At 37.6% G+C, this 19,064-nt stretch overlaps 1 protein-coding gene and 1 non-coding gene across 5 annotated transcripts in view; one reads left to right on the forward strand and one right to left on the reverse strand.

Annotated features, from left to right (window-relative positions):
* Positions 1-19,064, forward strand: part of Zc3h12b (zinc finger CCCH-type containing 12B) — a 231,871-nt gene that overhangs the window by 198,563 nt on the left and 14,244 nt on the right. The window lies entirely within an intron of this gene.
* On the reverse strand, positions 4,999-5,105 carry LOC132650311 (U6 spliceosomal RNA). Its single transcript, XR_009588678.1, has one exon. It is a non-coding gene; the product is annotated as a U6 spliceosomal RNA (small nuclear RNA).

Below are 19,064 nucleotides of genomic sequence, written 5' to 3' on the forward strand. Positions count from 1 at the left end.
ATGTTTATGCATGTATGCATGTGCATGTGAATGCGTGAGCCCATGCAGGCAGGAAGCTAGCATTCAATCACCTGGAGCTGAACTTATACAAAATTGTAAGCAACACAGCTCAAGTGCTGGGAACTGAACTCCAGTCTTCAGCAAGAGCAGCAAATATTTTTAACCTCTGAACCATCTTTATAGCCTCCTCTTCCTGCATCTTTATTTTACTATAGACATGAGTAAGTGCAGTGGATACCAATTATGCTACAGCCTAAATGATACACCCTTTTGAAATTTCCTCCACCAAAAGATTTAGTCATTATATTTAAATTCAGTCCATTACTAGATGAAATGTAAAAGAAGGAGCTAAAGATACGATTCTTAGGTGTTTTGTTTTTGTTTTTGTTTTTCATTTTTCTTTTATTTAACATGTGGGTTTTTTTCCTTTTCTTTTTCCATGCCCACATTGCCTACCTTCTTTTATAAAATTACATTTCTCCTCCTAGTGAATCCTTAACTTCATAGCTTACTCTGCATTACCATTGCTACTTTATTTTCTAGTGTTATTGGCCTATAGATGGCTTGACTGGGTTCAAATTGTATCTTTCCTCATGATTTAATTTGGTAGTGTTTCTGGCACAGTAGTTTGTTTTCTTCTCTTTCAGTGTTGTGGTGGAGACCTCAAAATTAAGGCTGACTAGTAAAATATTTCCAAAATAGAGTTAAAAAAGACACTCAGCTCAACAAATGCAAATATCACAACTTAGAAACACATAAAATATAAATAAATCAAAATTCATTTTGAAAAATGACCAGCGACTCCAAGGATAATTCAAACTGATGAATAAAGTAAGGGAGCCAATATAATAAGTCAATTATAGGAAGTTCTGAATTCAAGAGACTGCTCTTCCAGATGATCTAAGTTCAGTTTCTTGCACCCACATCAGTCAGCTTACAATCACCTATACATTCAGCTATAGAGGAACTGATATCCTCTCTGACCCTCACAGAAATCCTCACACACAGTGTACACACACACACAAAAAAAATTAAAAATAAATCTTTTCTTAAAAAATAAAAAAATTAGGGACTGGAGAGATGTCTCAACTGTTAATACTCATTGCTCTTGCAGAAAACATGGGTTCAGTTCCCACAACTACGTGTTGGCTCACAACCATCCATAACTCCAGTTCCAGAGGATCTGATGTCGTCTTATGACTTCTGCAAGCATCAGGCATGTTTGCAGTTGGGGGAGAGCAGCCTTGCCATGCCACAGAGGAGGACAGTGCAGCCAGTCATGATGAGATCTGATAAGTTAGGGTCAAATGGAAGGGGAGAAGGACCTCCCCTATCAGTGGACTTGAAGAGGGACATGGGATGAGATAAGGGAAGGAGGGTGGGATTGGGAGGGAATGAGGGAGGAAGATACAGCTGAAATACCAAGTGAATAAACTGTAATATAAAAAATAACAATTTAATAAAAATGGAGAAGCTCAGCCCTTTAATACTAGCACTTGGGAGGCAGAGGCAGGTGGATCTCCAGAAGTTCATGGCCTGCCTAGTCTAAAAACCCAGGTCAAAGACAGCCAAGGCTGTCCTGTCTCGAAAAAAAATAGTGGAGGTGGGATGAGGGGAGATCTTATATTAGTAACTTAGCAACATACTTGGAAGCTCCAGAACAACAAGAAAAAATAATACCTCAAAAGTGTAAAGGGCAAGAAATAATAAAAATCTAGTCTGAAATTAATAAAATATAAACAAAAAATATAAAGAATCAATGAGATGGACAGTTGGTTCTTTGAGAAAATCAACAAGACTGACAAACTCTTAGCCAAATAAACTAAAAGATAAACATAAGAGATCCAATAAATAAAATTAGAGATAAAAGGGGGGGTTATTACAATAAACACTGAGGAAATCCTGAGACCCATAAGGACATTCCTTAAAATTTATATTTAAACAAATGAAAAATTCAAAGAAATGGGTAAATTTATTTGTATATATGACCAACCAAAGTAAAATCAAGATCAGATAAGCAATTTAATCATTTAATCACACCTTCCACATCCCACCGAAATACAAGCAGTAATTAAATGTTTCACAACCAAAAAAAGAAAAAAAAAAGAAAGAAGGAAGGAAGAAAGGAAGGAGGAAGGAAGGAAGGAAAGAAGGAAGGAAGAAAGGAAGGAAGGAAGGGAGAAAGGAAGGAAGGAAAGAAAGAAAGAAGGAAGGAAAGAAGGAAAGAAAGAAAGAAGAAGAAAGCAAGGAACAGCTGTATTCACACAGAATTCTACCAGACTTTCAAAGAAGAATTAATCCTAACACTCCTCAAATTATTCCACAAAATAGAAACAGAAAGAACATTTCCTAATTCTTCTTACAAGGCTGCAATTACCCTGATACCAAATCCACACAAACATTCAACAAAACCAGAAAGTTATAGACCAATATCTTTTATAAACATAGATAACAAAAATTCTCAATAAAATATTTGCAAATTAAATCTAAGAACACATCAAAGATTATTCATCATGAGTACTTAGGCATTATCCCAGAAATGCAGGCAAGGTCCAATATTCATAAAATAATGAATGCAACTGACCACATAAAGAGACTGAAATACAATAACCATAAGATCATCTACTAGGTTCAGAAAAGTCATTTGACAAAATCCAACATCCCTTCATGATAAAAGTCCTGGAAAGAGTACTGATAAAAAAAGACAAGCCTCAAAAAGGATGGACACTATAAGAGGGAAAAAACAGGAAACAGGACAGGAACCTACCACAGAGAAACTCTGAAAGACTCTACCCAGCAGGGTATCAAGATGCTGAGATTCATAGCCAAACTTTGGGCAGGGTGCAGGGAATCTTATGAAAGAAGGGGGAGATAGAAAGACCTGGAGGGGACAGGAGCTCCACAAGGAGAGCAACAGAACCAAAAAATCTGGTCACAGGGGTCTTTTCTGAGACTGGTACTCCAACCAAGGACCATGCATGGAGATAACCTAAAACCCCCTGCATAGATGTAGCCCATGGCAGTTCAGTGTCCAAGTGGGTACCCTAGTAAGGGGAACAGGGACTGACTCTGACATGAACTCAGTGGCTGGCTCTTTGATCATCTCCTGCTGGAGGCAGAGGGAACAGCCTTACCAGGCCACAGAGGAAAACAATGAAGCCAGTCCTGATTAGACCTGATAGGCTAGGGTCATATGGAAGGGGAGGAGGTCCTCTTCTATCAGTGGACTTGAAGAGGGGCATGGGAAGAGATGAGGGACAAAGGGTGGGATTGGAAGGGGATGATAGAGGGGGCTACAGCTGGAATAGAAAATGAATAAACTGTAATTAATAAAAAATAATAATTAAAAAAATAAATAAATAAAAAGAAAAAAACATGCCTCAACATAATGAAGTCAATTTAGTACAAGCCCATGGCATACATCAACCTAAACAAAGAGAAATTCAAACATTTTAACTAAAATCTGGAACAAGAAAAGGACATCCACTCTCTTCATACATATTCACAGTGGTATTTTTGTTTGTTTGTTTGTTTTTAAGAAAGGGTTTCTCTGTATATAGAGCCCTGGCTGTCCTGGAACTTGCTTTGTAGACCAGGCTAGACTCGAACTCACAGAGATCCACCTGCCTCTGCTGTCCATGTGCTGAGCCTAAAGGCATGAGCCACCATACCAAGTTAATATGTAAAATCTTACCTAGAACAGTGAGACAACTGAAAGAGTTCAGTGGGATACATATGGGAAAGGAAGAAAAAGTAACTTTATTTGCAGATGATATGATATTTTCCATTAAAGACCCTAAAAACTTCACTGTTAAACTGCTATAACTGATTAACACTTTTAACAAAGTAGCTGGATACAAAATTAACTCATAAAAATCAGTAGCCACCCTATATACATATGACAGACAAATGGACTAAAAAGTGAATTAAGAAAACAGAACCTTTCTCAATAGAATCAAAAATATATCTTAGTCAAGTGTGATGGTTTGAAGAAGAATGACTCCCCCATAGACTCATATATTTGAATGAGTCCCCATAGACTCATATATTTGAATTCTTAATCACCTGGGAGTAGCTCTATTTGAGAAGGATTAGGAGGTGCCTTGTTGGAGTATGTATGGCTTTATTAGAGGAAGTGTGTCCTTGTTGGTGAATTTTGAAGTTTCAAAAGCCCATACAAGGCCCTGTCTCCCTTTCTCTGTCCCCATGTCTCTGACTCTCTCTGTCCCCCTTTCTGCCTATGGATCTGGATGTAGCTCTTAGCTACTTCTCCAGCTCCATGCTCCCTGCCAAGATGATAATGGACTAAACTGTAAACAAGTCCCCAGTTAAATGATTTCCTTCATAAGAGTTGCCTTCGTCACAGTGTTTCTTTACCTCATGTACAGGTTCCATGAGGTGCTGAGAAGAAGATACACTATTTTGCGTTCTGTTGAAAGGTTCTGTAGACATGTATTAGGTCCATTTGATTTAAGACCTTTGTAAGTGTCATTATTTTTCTGTTTACCTCCTGTTTCAATGATCTGTTCCTTGCCGACAGTGAGGTGTTGAAGTCTTCCACTATTACGATATTGGGATCAATGTGTGATTCAAGCTTTAATGTTTCTTTGACAAATGCAGGACCCCTTGTGTTTGGTGCATAGATGTTCAGAATTGTGATGTTGTCCTGGTGGATTTTTCCTTTGATGAGAATGAAGTGTCCTTCTCCATCTCTTCAGATTAATTTTGGTTGAAAGTCTATTATATTAGATATTAGGTTGGCTACTCCACCTTGCTTCTTGTGTGTGTTTGCCTAGTAGATCTTTTTCCAGCCCTTTACTCTGAGGCAGTATCTGTCTTTGTAGCAGAGGTTTGTTTCTTGAATATAGCAGAATGTTGGACCCTGTTTCTGCAACCATTCTGTTAGTCTGTGTCTTTTTATGTTAATAGATATTAGTGACCAATGATTGTTAGTTCCGTTTATTGTGGAATTGATGGTGATTGTGTGTTTGTTTTCTTAAAAATATGGAACGCTTGACGAAATTGTGTGTCATCCTTCCTCAGGGGCCATGCTAATCTTCTATGTATTGTTCCAATTTTAGTATATGTGCTACCAAAGCTAGTACCCTGGTAGAATTTTTAAGGTAATTTATGTATACCATTACACCACCTGTAAATAATGATACTATGAGTTCTTCCCTTCCAATCTATCGCCTTGATATCTGTCAGTTGTCTCTCTGCTCTAGCTGGAACTTCAAGTACTATGATGAATAGATATGGGGACAATGGACAACATTGTCTTATTCTTGAGTTTAGTGAAATTTTTTTTGTGTGTTTTCCTCCAATGAAATTGAATATTGCCTATATCCTTGCTATAACTTGCCTTTATTATATGTAGATATGTCCCTTGTATCCCTAATCTCTCCAAGACTTTTTTCATTGGGGGGGTTGTGTTTCGTCAAAGGCCTTTTTTGCATCTATTGAGATGATTGTGTAGATTTTTTTCATTCAGTTTATTTATACAGTGGATTACATTTACTGATATTCAGATATTGACCCATCCCTGCATCTCTGGGATGAAGCCTACTTGATCATGGTGGATGAACTTTATTATGTGCTCTTGGATTTAGTTTGCAAGTAATTTCTGGAGTATTTTTTTATCTATGTTCATAAGGGAAATAGATCTGTAATTCTCTTTGTTAAATCTTTATGTGGTTTGGTTTTCTGAGTAATGGTGGCCTCAAGAATTGTACAGTGTTCTTTGTGTTTCTACTATGTGGAATAATTTATGTAGTATTGGCATTAACTCTTGAAAGTCTGGTGGAATTTTGTAATAAAACCATCTGTCCCTGAGCTTTTTTGGTTGTGAGACTTTTAATCATTTCTATTTCACTAGGGGTTATAGACATATTTAAATAGCTTACATGATCTTAATTTGACTTTTATGAGTGTCACCTATTGAGAAAGCAATTGATTTTTTTTTAGGTTTTTCAATTTTGAGGTGTACAAGTGTTTAATATGTGTCCTCATGATTCTCAGAATCTCCTCAGTGTCTATTGTTATTTCCCCCTTTTAATTTCTGATTTTGTTAATTTGGATACTCTCTCTCTAAAACTAGTTTGTACAAGGGTTTGAATATCTTGTTGTTTTTCTCAAAGAACCTATTGGTTTTGATTGATTATTCTTATTGTTCTCTTTGTTTCTATTTTATTGATTTCAGCCTTCAGTTTGATTAGATATGTTATCTAGTCCTATCAGTTATGCTTAATTCTTGTTTGTTCTAGAGATTTCAGATATTCTATTTAGTTGCTAATATGAGATCTTGCCATTTTTTATATAGGCACTTAGTGCTGTGTACTTTCTTCTTAGTACCACTTTTGTTGTGTACCATAAGTTTGGATATGTTGTGTATCAAGTTTTGTTAAATTTTAGAAAGTCTTTGACTTCTTTTTATTTCTATCTCTATCCATTTTTCATTCAGTAGAAAATTGTTCAGTTTTCATGAGTTTTTTGGCTTACTGTTGGTATTGATATCTAGATTTAATCTATGGTGATCTGATAGAAATGCAGGGAATGATTTCATGGGTATTTTTTTTATATCTGTTGAGACTTGCTTTGTGACCAAGTATGTGATCAATTTTAGAGAATATTCTGTGAGGTGCTGAGATTAAGTTATATTCTGTGAAAAGTTCTGTAGACATCTATTAGATCCATTTGATTTAAGACCTCTGTAAGTGCCTTTATTTCCTTATTTAGCTTCTTTCTAGATGATCTGTTCATTGGTGAAAATGGAGTGTTGAAGTCTTCAACTATTAAGGTGTTGGGATCGATGTGCAATTTAAGCTTTAATAACGTTTTGTTTTCAAATGTAGGAGCTCTTGTATTTGGGGCATAGATGTAAACAACTGTGATGTCCTCCTGGTGGATTTTTCCTTGGATGAGAATGAAGTGCCCCTCCTCATCTTTTTTGATTAATTTTGGTTGAAAGTCTATTTTATTAGATATTAGGATAGCTACCCCAGCTTGTTTTCTAGGTCTGTTTGCATGAAAAAGATTTTTTCCAGCCCTTTACTCTGAGGTATTCTTTATCTTTGTTGCAGAGGTGTGTTTCTTGGATGCAGCAGAATGTTGGATCCTGTTTCTGTAACCATTCTGTTAGTCTGTGTCTTTTTATTGGAGAGTTGAGTCCATTGATGTCAATAGATAATAGTGACCAATGAATGTTAGGTTTTTTTTTTATTGTATCCTATGTTTTCTTGGGTGTAGTTTTTTTTTTTTTTTTTTCATTGCATTGTATTTTTCTTTCTAGTATCTTCTGTAGGGCTGGGTTGCTGTGTAGGTATTGTTTAAGTTTTGTTTTGTCATTGAGAATTCTTTTTTCTCCATCTATTGATTGAAAGCTTTCCTGGGTATAGTAATCTGGGTTGGCATCTGTTGTTTCATAAATTCAGCATGACAACTGCCCAAGCCCTTCTGGCTTTCATAGTTTCTGTTGAGAAGTCTGGTGTGGTTCTGATAGCTGTTCTTTATATGTTACTTAGTTTTTTCCCTTGCTGCTTTTAATATATTTTCTTTGTTCTGTAGAGTTAGCGTTTTGATTATGATTTGACATGAGGAGTTTCTTTTCTGGTCTAGTCTATTTGGTGTTCTGTAGGCCTCTTGTATATTTATGGACATCTCTTTCTTTAAGTTGGGAAAATTTTCATGTTTGAGTTTTCTTGAAAATATTTTCCAGACCTTGGAGCCTGGTATCTTCTTTTTCATCTATTCCTATTATTCTTAGATTTCATCATTTCATGGTGTCCTTGATTTCTTGGATGTTTTGTGTTTGGAACATTTTCGATTTTATTTTCTCTTTGGGAGAAGTATCAATTTCTACAAGTGTATCTTCAGCACCTGAGATTCTTTCTTCCATCTCTTGTATTCTGTTGGTGATGCTTACCTTTGTGATTCTTGGTCTTTTCTCTAAGTTTTCAAGCTCCAGGGTTTTCTGTGTTTGTGTTTTTCTTGTGTTTCATTCTAACTCTGTTTTCATGTCTTGCTCCATTTCCTTCATCTGTTTGAATGTGGGTTGCTGTCTTTCTATGACGGCTTCTATTTTGTTGTTGTTGTTGTTGTTGTTGTTGTTTGTAGCCTCTCTATATGCCACTAATTGTGCCTCTAATTGTGCCTCTATTTGTTTGGCTGTATTTACCTGTATTTCTTTGAGAGCTTGGGTTGTTTCCTCTTTATTTGTCTGTATTTCTTTGAGAGCTTGGGTTATTTCCTCCATTTCTGTAGCTATTTCTTTGAGAGATTTGTTCATTTTCTCTTTTTTTAATATATTTATTTTTGAATAATTTTATATATTCACTTGTATCCTAGCTGTAGCATTCTCCCTCTTTCCCTCCCAATCCTCCCCTCCCTCCCTCATCTCCTCTTTGCCCCCTTCTGAGTCCACTGAGAGGGGACGTCCTCCTCTCCTTCAGTCTGGCCCTGGCTTATCAGGTGTCTTCAGAATGGTTCCAATGTCCTTATCTGTGGCCTAGCATGGCTGCTCGCCCCTCAGGGAGGAGGGGAAGCTCAATGAGCCAGACATTGAGTTCATGTCAGAAACAATTCCTGTCCCCCTTACTAGGGAACCCACTTGGATACTGAGTTACCATGGGCTATGTCTGAGCAGGAGTTACAGGTTATATCTGTGCATGGTCCTTGGTTGGAAAAACAATCTCAGAGAACACCCCAGTGCCCAGATATATTTGGACCTTGTGGGTCTCCTGTCCCCTCTAGGTCATACTAACTTCTCCTTCCTTCATATGATTCTCTACACTCTGCTGAAGGCTTGGTTATGGGTCTCAGCATTTGCTTTGATACACTGCTAGGTAGAATCTTTCAGGTGCCTTCTGTGGTAGGCTACTGTCCTGTTACTTGTTTTCTCCTACTTCCAATGTCCATCCCCATTGTCTTTCTAAGTGAGGATTGATCATCTTACCCCTGGTCCTCTTTCTTGTTTATTTTCTTTAGGTGTACAGATTTTAGTATGTTTATCCTATCTTATAGGTCTAGTACCGACTTATAAGTGAGTATGTACTGTGTGTCTCTTTCTGCTCCTGGGATATCTCACTCAGGATGATTTTTTTTTTCTAGATCCCAACTTTTGCCTGCAAAATTCATGATTTCCTTGTTTTTAATTGCTGAGTAGTATTCCATTGTATAAAAGTACCACAATTTCTGTATCCATTCCTTCGTTGATGGACATCTGCGTTGTTTCTAGGTTTTGGCTATTACGAATAAAGCTGCTACAAACATGGTTGAGCAAATGTCCTTGTTCTGTACTTGAACATCTTTTGGATATATGCCTAGGAGTGGTATAACTGGATCTTGAGGTAGCAGTATTCCTGATTGTCTGAGAAAGCGCCAGATTGATTTTCATACTGGTTATACAACTTTATATTCCCACCAGCAATGGAGGAGGGTTTCCCTTTCTCTGCAACCTCTCCAGCATGCGTTGTCTCTTAAGTTTTTGATCTTAGCCATTCTGATGGGTGAAAGGTGAAATCTCAGGGTCGTTTTGATTTCCATCTCTCTGATGGCTAGGAATGTTGTTCATTTCCTCTTTCTCTGCCAACACGTGTGGTTATTTCTGTGAGAGCTTGTTCATTTCCTCTTTATGTGCCTCTAATAACTGGATAAGCATAGCTTTAAACTCATTTTCCTGAAGTTTCAGCACCTCATGGAACCTTCTCCAAAATAGACCATATAGTTGGTCACAAAGCAAACCTCAACAGATACAAGAAGATTGAAATAATCCCCTGTATTGGATTTGACCACTGTGGACTAAAGATGGACCTCAACAAAAACAGAAATAGCAAAAAGCCTACACACACATGGAAACTGAACAACTCCCTATTCAATGACAGCTGAGTTAGGGAAGAAAGAAAGAAATGAAAGACTTCCTAAAATTCAATAAAAATGAAGGCACAAGATACCCAAACTTATGGAACACAATGAAAGCAGTGCTAAGAGCATAATTCATATCACTAAGTATCTTCAAGAAGAATTTTAAAACATCTCATACGAGCAACTTAATGGCCCATCTGAAAGCCCTAGAAAAAGAAGAAGCAGACACACCCAAGAGGAGTAAACAGCTGGAAATCATCAAACTCAGGGCTGAAATCAATAAATTAGAATCAAACAAAATTAGTCAAAGAATCAATGAAACCAAGAGCTGGTTCTTTGAGAAAATCAACAAGATAGACAAACCCTTAGCCAAACTAACTAAAAGACATAGAGAAACTATCCCAATTAGCAAAATCAGAAATGAAAAGAGGGACATAACAACAGGCACTGAGTAAATCCAAACAATCTTTAGGTCTTACTACAAAAACCTATATGCCAAAGAGGATGGACATCAGAAGAAGAAGACAGGAAAAATGTTAGGAGCCTGCCACAGAGGGCCTCTGAAATGTTCTGCCCTGCAGACTATCAAAGCAGATGCTGAGACTTATGGCTAACTGTTGGGGCAGAGTGCATGGAATCTTATGAAAGAAGTAGGAAATAGTAGGATCTGGAGAGGACAGGACCTCTACAAGGAGAGCAACAGAACCAAAAAATCTGAGCACAGGGGCCTTTCCTGAGACTCATACTTCAACCAAGTACCATGCATGCAGATAACCTAGAACCCCTGCACAGATGTAGCCCATGGTAGTTCAGTGTCCAAGTAGGTTGTAAAGTAATGGAAACAGGGTCTGTCTCTGACATGAACTTATTGGCCTGCTCTTTGATCACCTCCCCCTGAGGGGGGAGCAGCCCTACCAGGCCACAGAAGATGACAATGCAGCCAGTCCTGATATGATCTGATAGACTAAGATCAGAAGGAAGGAGAGGGGACCTCCCCTATCAGTGGACTTGGGGAGGGGCATGCATGCAGTAAGGGGATGGAGGGTGGGATTGGGAGGGGAGGAGGGAGGGATTTATGGGGGATACAAAGTGAATAAAGTGTAATTAATAAATAAAAGAAAAAAGAAGTGGTAAGTATGTGAAAGTAGAGTAAAACCTCAGCATTCCTACATGTAAGCCTTCACTGTACACTAAAGGAACAGTAAGTCCTTTGTGAAATGTTGCTGGGAAACATTATATATCAAGTTTATAACTCTCCAAGAGTAATTTAATAACTTTAATTCCCAATTTCTTGGGGATTGCCTCATTTAAAAACACTTAACTTCCCAAAACTAAAAAGAGATGCATAATTTCTGATGTTACAGCTGAAATTTGAAGGTTAAATAAATTAAATTACTTCCCTGCAGCTTGCATCAAGAATTGGGGGAAAGTCACACAGGGCCTAGGAAAATCCAAAGTCTGCATTGTTTCTTTAATATCTACACTTAAAACTGATTTAGGCACTCTCTCAAAGCTGGGAATAGCAAAAGGGTAAAAAAAGAGAGAAAAGTTGTATGTTTTTTCCTTCCTTTAGGAAGCAATTAGAAGTTCTTGAATAGTCCCAGAGAACTGTGTTCTATTATTTTCACAATAAAACTTCAATGTATGAAAAACAACAACAACAACAAAAGGCTATGTGCCACAAAGTTGGAAAATCTAAATGAAATGGACAATTTTCTTGATAGATTCCATTTACCAAAATTAAATCAACATCAGGTAAATAAAATATAAGCAGTCATCAAAAGTCTCCCTTCCAATAAAAGCCCAAGGCCAGATGGTTTCAGTGTAGAATTCTACCAGACATTCAAAGAAAAGCCAACTCCGATTCTCATCAAACTGTTCCACAAAATAGAAACAGAAGGAACACTGCCAAACTCATTCTATGAATCAACAGTCACCCTGACACCTACACCACAAAAAAAGACCCAACAAAAAAGAACTTCAGACCTATCTCTCTTATGAACATTGATGAAAAATACTCAATAATTTACTTGCAAACAGAATCCTAGAACACATAAAAGATCATCCAAAGTGACCAAGTAGGCCTCATCCCAGGCATGCAGGGGTGGTTCAATATATGGAAATACATCAACGTAATCCACCATATAAACAAACTGAAGTAGAAAAACCACGTGATAATCTCCTTAGATGCCTAAAAAGCATTTGACAAACTCCAACACCCATTCCTGTATAAAGTCTTGGATATATCAGGGGTACAAGGTACATGCATAAACAAAGTAAAGGCAATATATAACAAGCCTATAGTCAACAACAAACTAAACAGAGGGAAACTTAAATCAATCCCACCGAAATCAGGGACAAGACAAAGCTGACCACTCTCTCCATATCTCTTCGACATAGTACCTGAAGTCCTAGCTAGAATAATAAGACAGCTAAAAGAGATCAAGGGATTACAAATTGGAAAGTACGAAGGTCAAAGTACCACTATTTGCATATGATATGACAGCATATATGAGCGACCACAAAAATTCAACCAGAGAACTCTTTCAGCTAATAAACACCTTCAGCAAAGTGCCTGGATAAAAAAAATTAACTCAAAAAATTAGAAGCCCTCCTGTATACCAAAGACAAAAGGGCTGAGAATGAAATTACAAAAACAACACCCTTCACAATAGCCACAAAGGACACAAAGCACCTTGGTGTGAGTAACCAAGGAAGTGATAGTCTTGTATAAAAAAAGAAATTTCAGTCTCTGAAGAAATAAATAGAAGAAGATATCAGAAGATGGAAAGATCTCCCATGCTCATGGTTTGGAATAACATAGTAAAAATGGCCATCTTACCAAGCGCAATCTACAGATTCAATGTAACTCCCACCAAATTACCAACAATTATTTACAGACCATGAAAGAAAAATTCTCAACTTTATATGGAATAACAAGAAACCCAGAAACAATAAAACAATCCTCTACTATAAAAAATCCTCTGGTGGTATCTCTTTCCCTAATCTCAAGCTGTACTATAGAGCAACAGTAGTAAAAATTGCATGGTAATGACATAGAAACTGACTGATGGATCAATGGAATCAAATATATGACCCTGAAATAAACCCACACACTTATGGACACCTGATTTTTGAAAAAAAGATTCCAAAACCATACAATGCAAAAAGATAGCATCTTCAAAAAGTGGTGCTGGTCTAACTGGATGTATTCATGTAGAAAAATGCGAATAGATACATACTTATCACCCTTCACCAAACTAAAGACCAAGTGGATCAAAGACCTCAACATAAAACCAGACACACTAAATCAGTTTGACGAAAAGAGTGGGGAAGAGCTTTGAACTCATTGGCACAGGTGACAACTTCCTGAACAGAACACCAACAGCACAGACTCTAAGATCAACAATCAATAAGTGGGACCTCATGAAACTGAAAAGCTTCTGTAAAGCAAATGACACTCTCGTCAGAACAAAATGACAGCCTAAAGACTGGAAAAGACTATTCACCAAGCCTATATCTGACAGAGGGTTAATATCCAGAATATATAAAGAACTAAAGAAGTTAAAAAGCAACAAAGCCAGTAATCCAATAAAAAATGGGCTGAAGAGCTAAACAGAATTCTCTGTAGAGGAATATTGAATGGAAGAGAAACACTTAAAGAAGTTTCAACGTCCTTAGTCATCAGGGAAATGTAAATCAAAACAACCCTGAGATTTCACCTTCCACCCATCAGAATGGCCAAGATCAAAAAATCAATTGACAATGCATGCTGGAGAGGATGTGGAGAATGGGGAACACCCTTTCATTGCTGGTGGGAATGTAAACTTGTACAACCACTTTGGAAGTCAATCTGGTGCTTTCTCAGACACTCCTAGGCATATATCCAAAATATGCTCAAGTATACTACAAGAACATTTGTTCAAACGTGTTCATAGTAGCTTTATTCATAATAGCCAGAAGCTGGAAACAACCCAGATGCCCCTCAGTGGAAGAAGTGATACAGAAATTGTGGTACATTTACACAATGGTATACTACTCAGCAATTAAAAACAGGGAAATCATGAAATTGGCAGGCAAATGGTGGGAACCAGAAGATATCCTGAGTGAGGTATCCCAGAAGAAGAAAGATGCACATTGTATATACTCACTTATAAGTGGATATTAGACATATAATATAGGATAAACATACTAAAATCTGTACACCTAAAGAAGCTAAGCAAGAAGGAGGACCCTGGGTAAGACGATCAGTCCTCACTGAGAAAGACTATCGGGATGGACATTGGAAGAGGGAGAAAACAGGACACAGGACAGGAGCTTACCACAGAGGGCCTCTGAAAGACTCTACCCAACAGGCTATCAAAGCAGATGCTGAGACTCATCACCAAACTTTGAACAGAGTGCAGAGAATCTTAGGAAAGAAGGGGGAGATAGAAAGACCTGGAGGGAACAGGAGCTCCACAAGGAGAGCAACAGAACCAAAAAATCTGGGCCCAGGGTTTTTTTCTGAGACTGATACTCCAACCAAGGACCAATTATGGATATAACCTAGGACTCATGCTCAGATGTAGCCCATGGCAGCTCAGTATCCAAGCGGGTACCCTAGTAAGGGGAAGAGGGACTGACTCTGACATGAACTCAGTGGCTGGCTCTTTGATCACCTCACCCTGAGCGGGCTCCTTACCAAGCCACAGAGGAGTACAATGCAGCCAGTCCTGATGAGACCTGATAAGCTAGGGTCACATGGAAGGACATGGAAGGAGAGGAGGTCCTCTCCTCTCAGTGGACATGGAGAGGGCCATGAGAGGAGAAGAGGGCAGGAGGGTGGAATGAGAGGGAATGAGGGAGGGGGTTACAGCTGGGATAAAAATGAATAAACTGTAATTAATACAAAAATAAAAATTAAAAAAGCCCTTCTCTATAAAATACCATTAACAAAAAATGTTATATTCTGTGTTTTGGTAAAACTTTCTCTATCTCTTAGGTCCATTCGGCTCATAATGTCTTTTATTTTATAATTTTTTCTTAGTTTTTATTATTAGTTACATTTTATTAACTCTGTATCCCAGCTGCATCCCGCTCCCTCATTCTCTCCCAAACCCTCCCTCCCTCCTTCCCTCCCTCCCTCATCTCCTCCCTGCCCCTTTCCAAATCCACTGATAGGAGAGGAGCTCCTCCCCTTTCATCTGACCCTGTTTTATCAGGTATCTTCAGGACTGGCTGCAAAGTCCTCCTCTGTGGCCTAGAAAGGACTGTTCCTCCCTTGGGGGGTGGGGAGGTCAAAGAGCCTGCCATTGAGTTCCTGTCCGAAATAGTCCCTGTTCCCCTTGCTATAGGAAACCAGTTGGTCCTGAGCTACCACGGGCTTCATCCGAGCAGAGGTTCTAGGTTATATCCACACATGGTCCTTGGTGAGTGTCAGTCTCAGAAAAGATCCCTGTGCCCAGATACATTTGGTCCTTGTGGAGCTCCTATCCTTTCCACATCATACTAACTCCCCCTTCTTTCTTATGATTCCCTGCACTCTGCCAAAGTTTTGTTTATCTGTCTTAGTGTCTGCTTTGATACAGTGCTAAGTAGAGTCTTTCAGGGGCCCTCTGCGGTAGGCTCCTGTCCTGTTACTTGTTTTCCCCTACATCCAATGCACCTGCCATTTGTCTTTCTAAGTGAGGATTGAACTCAAGTGACAACACATGCTGGAGAGGTTGTGGAGAAAGGGGAACCCTCCTCCATTGCTGGTGGGAATGTAAACTGGTACAACCACTTTGGAAGTCAATCTGGTGCTTTCTCAGATAATTAGGAATAGTGCTTCCTCAAGATCCAGCTATACCACTGCTAGGTATATACCCAAAATTTGCTCAAGTACACAACAAGGACATTTGCTCAACCATGTTTGTAGCAGCTTTATTTGTAATAGCCAGAACCTGGAAACAACCCAGATGTCCCTCAGCAGAGGAATGGATACAGAAATTGTGGTATTTTTACACAATGGAATACTACTCAGCAATAAAAAATGAGGAAATCACGAAATTTACAGGCAAATGGTGGGATCTAGAAAAGATCGTTCTGAATGAGGTATCCTAGAAGCAGAAAGACACACATGATAGTCCTATAAGATATAATAAACATAATGAAATCTATACACACGAAGAACACAATGTCTGTTATCTCCAACATTTCTTTGTTTAATTTCTTTCCGTATAACCTATCCATTGTGGAGAGTGAGGTATTGAAGTGTCTTGCTAACAGTGTGTGAGAGTAAATATGTGATTTAAGCTGTAGAAGTGGTTCTTTTACAAACATGTAAGACATTGTATTTGCGGCACAGATGTTGTTAAGAATTGAAATGTCATCCTGGTAGATTTTTTCCTTTGGTGAATGTGTAGGGTCCTTCCCACCTGTTTTGATTAGCAATACATTTATATATATATATATATATATATATGCTTGTCTATTGGTCAATTTGTTTGGTATACCTTTTTTAAACATTTTACCTGAAGGTAAAGTCTATCCTTGATGTTAAGGTGTATATCTTGGATGCAGCAGCACAAAGGATCCTGTATTCATATCCATTTTGTAGTTTTTATCTTTTTATTAGGGAATAGAGACCATTGATACTGAGAGATATCAATGACCAATCATTTTTGATTCCTGTCATTTTAATGTTAGCTGTGGTATTGTGTGTGTGTGTGTGTGTGTGTGTGTGTGTGTGTACTTCCCTTCTTTTGGATTTGCTTGTGTTAGTTTATTTATTTCCTGTATTTTCATGGGTATAATTAACCACCTTGGGTTGAGATTTTTCTTCTAGGACTTTCTGTAGATCTGGATTTATAGATAGGTATTGTTTATACTTGACTTTGTTATAGAATACCTTGTTTTCTTCGTCTATGGGTGAGTGAAAATTTTGCTGGGTATAGTAGTCTTGACTAACTACCTTGGTTTCTTAGAGTATGTAATATACCTGTCCAGGTCTTCCTGGCTTTTAGTATCTCCAATGAGAAAGCAGGTGCAATTAATTGTAATTCTAATAGGTTTGCCTTTATAGGTTACTTGGTCTTTTTGTCTTACAGTTTTAATAATCTTTCTTTGTTTTATATGTTTAATGTTTTTATTATTATGTGACAAGGGAACCTTTTTTTCTGACGTATTCTATTTGGTGTTCTGTATACTTCTTGTAACTTTATAGCATATCCTTTTTGTTTGTTTGTTTGTTTGGAAGCCTTTTCTTCCATGATTTTTTTCTTCTTCTATGATTTTTAAAAACATGTTTTCCTGGCATTTGAGCTGGGATTATTCACCTTCCTTTATTTCTGTTATTATTAGGTTTGGTCTTTTTGTTTTGTCTCAGATTCCTGCATGTTTTGTGTCAGGAAATTTTGTTTTGTTTTATTTTTATTTCAGACCTGTCCTGCTTATGAAAATTGATATAAAAATACTCACAAAAAAAGATACTTGCAAATCGAATCTAAGAACACATAGATGATATTATCCAACATGACCGAGTAGGCTTCATCCCAAACATGCAGGGATGGTACAATATAAGGAAATCCATCAGTGTAATCCACTATATAAACAAACTGAAGTAGAAAATACTCATGATAATCTCCTTAGATGCCGAAAAAGCATTTCACAAAATTCAACACCCATTCATGTTTAAAAGTCTTGGAGAAATCAGAGATACAAGGCACATACCTAAAAATAGTAAAGACAATATACAGCAAGCCTATAGCTAACTTCAAAGTAAATGGAGAGAAACTTAAATCAATCCCACTGAAATCAGGGACAATGCAAAGCTGCTCACTCTGTCCGTATCTCTCCAACATAGCACTTGAATCCCTAGATAGAGCAGTAAGACAAATAAGTAGATCAAGGGGATACTAATCAGAACGGAAGAGGTCAAAATATCACTATTTGCAAATGATATATGATATGATATGATATGATATGATATGATATGATATATACAGAGTGACCCCCAAAATTCAACCAGAGAATTCCTTCAGCTGATAAACCTTCAGCAAAATGGCTGGATACGAAATTAATTTTAAAGTTACTTTATAACCTGAAGCAACAAAGTTCATGCTGTAGAACCACGATAAGATTTTAGGAGATATGGAAGACAAAAGGGCTGAGAAAGAAATTAGGGAAACAACACCCTTCACAATAGCCACTAATAACATAAAGTACCTTGGTGTGACTCTACCCAAGCAAGTGAAAGACCTGTTTGAAAAAAAACCTCAAGTCTCTGAAGAAAGAAATTGAAGAAGGTATCAGAAGATGGAAAGATCTCCCCTGCTCATGGATCGGTAGGATTAACATAGTGAAAATGGCCATCCTGCCAAAAGCAATCTACAGATTCAATGCAATTCCCATCAAAATACCAACACAATTCTTTACAGACCTTGAAAGAAAAATTGTCACCATCATATGGAAAAAAGAAAAAAAAAAACTAGAATTGCCAAAACTATCCTGTACAACAACAGATCATCTGGAGGTATCTACATCCCTGCTCTCAAGTGGTATTACAGAGTAATAATAATAATAATAATAATAATAATAATAATAATAATAAAACTGCATGTTACTGGCATAGAAGCAGAATGGTGGATCAATGGAATTGAATAAAAGACCCAGAAATAAACCCACATACCTAAGGATAATCGATTTTTGACAAAGAAGCCAAAATTACACAATGGAAAAAAGATAGCATCTTTAACAAATGGTGCTGGTTGAACTGGATGTGTACATGCAGGAAAATGAGAAAAGATCCATATTTATCACCCTGCACAAAACTAAAGTCCACATACATCAAAGACCTCAACATAAAACCAGACACACTAAATCAGTTTGAAGAAAAAACTGGGGAAGATCCTTGAACTCTTTGGTACAGGAGACAACTTCCTGAACAGAACACCAACAGCACAGGCTCTAAGATCAACAATCAGTAAGTTGGTCCTCATGAAACTGAAAAGCTTCTGTAAAGCAATGGACACCCACCACAACAAAATGACAGCTTACAGACTAAGAAAGGATCTTTATCAACCCTATGTCTGACAGAGGGCTAATATCCAGAATATATAAAGAATTAAAGAAGTTAAAAAGCAACAAATCAAGTAATCCAATTTAAAAAATAGCGTGAAGAGCTAAACAGAATTCCCTGTAGAGGAATATTGAATAGTAGAGAAACACTTAAAGAAATGTCCAAC

The sequence above is a fragment of the Meriones unguiculatus genome, chromosome X, assembly GCF_030254825.1.
Source record: "Meriones unguiculatus strain TT.TT164.6M chromosome X, Bangor_MerUng_6.1, whole genome shotgun sequence".
NCBI classification, from domain to species: Eukaryota; Metazoa; Chordata; class Mammalia; order Rodentia; family Muridae; genus Meriones; species Meriones unguiculatus.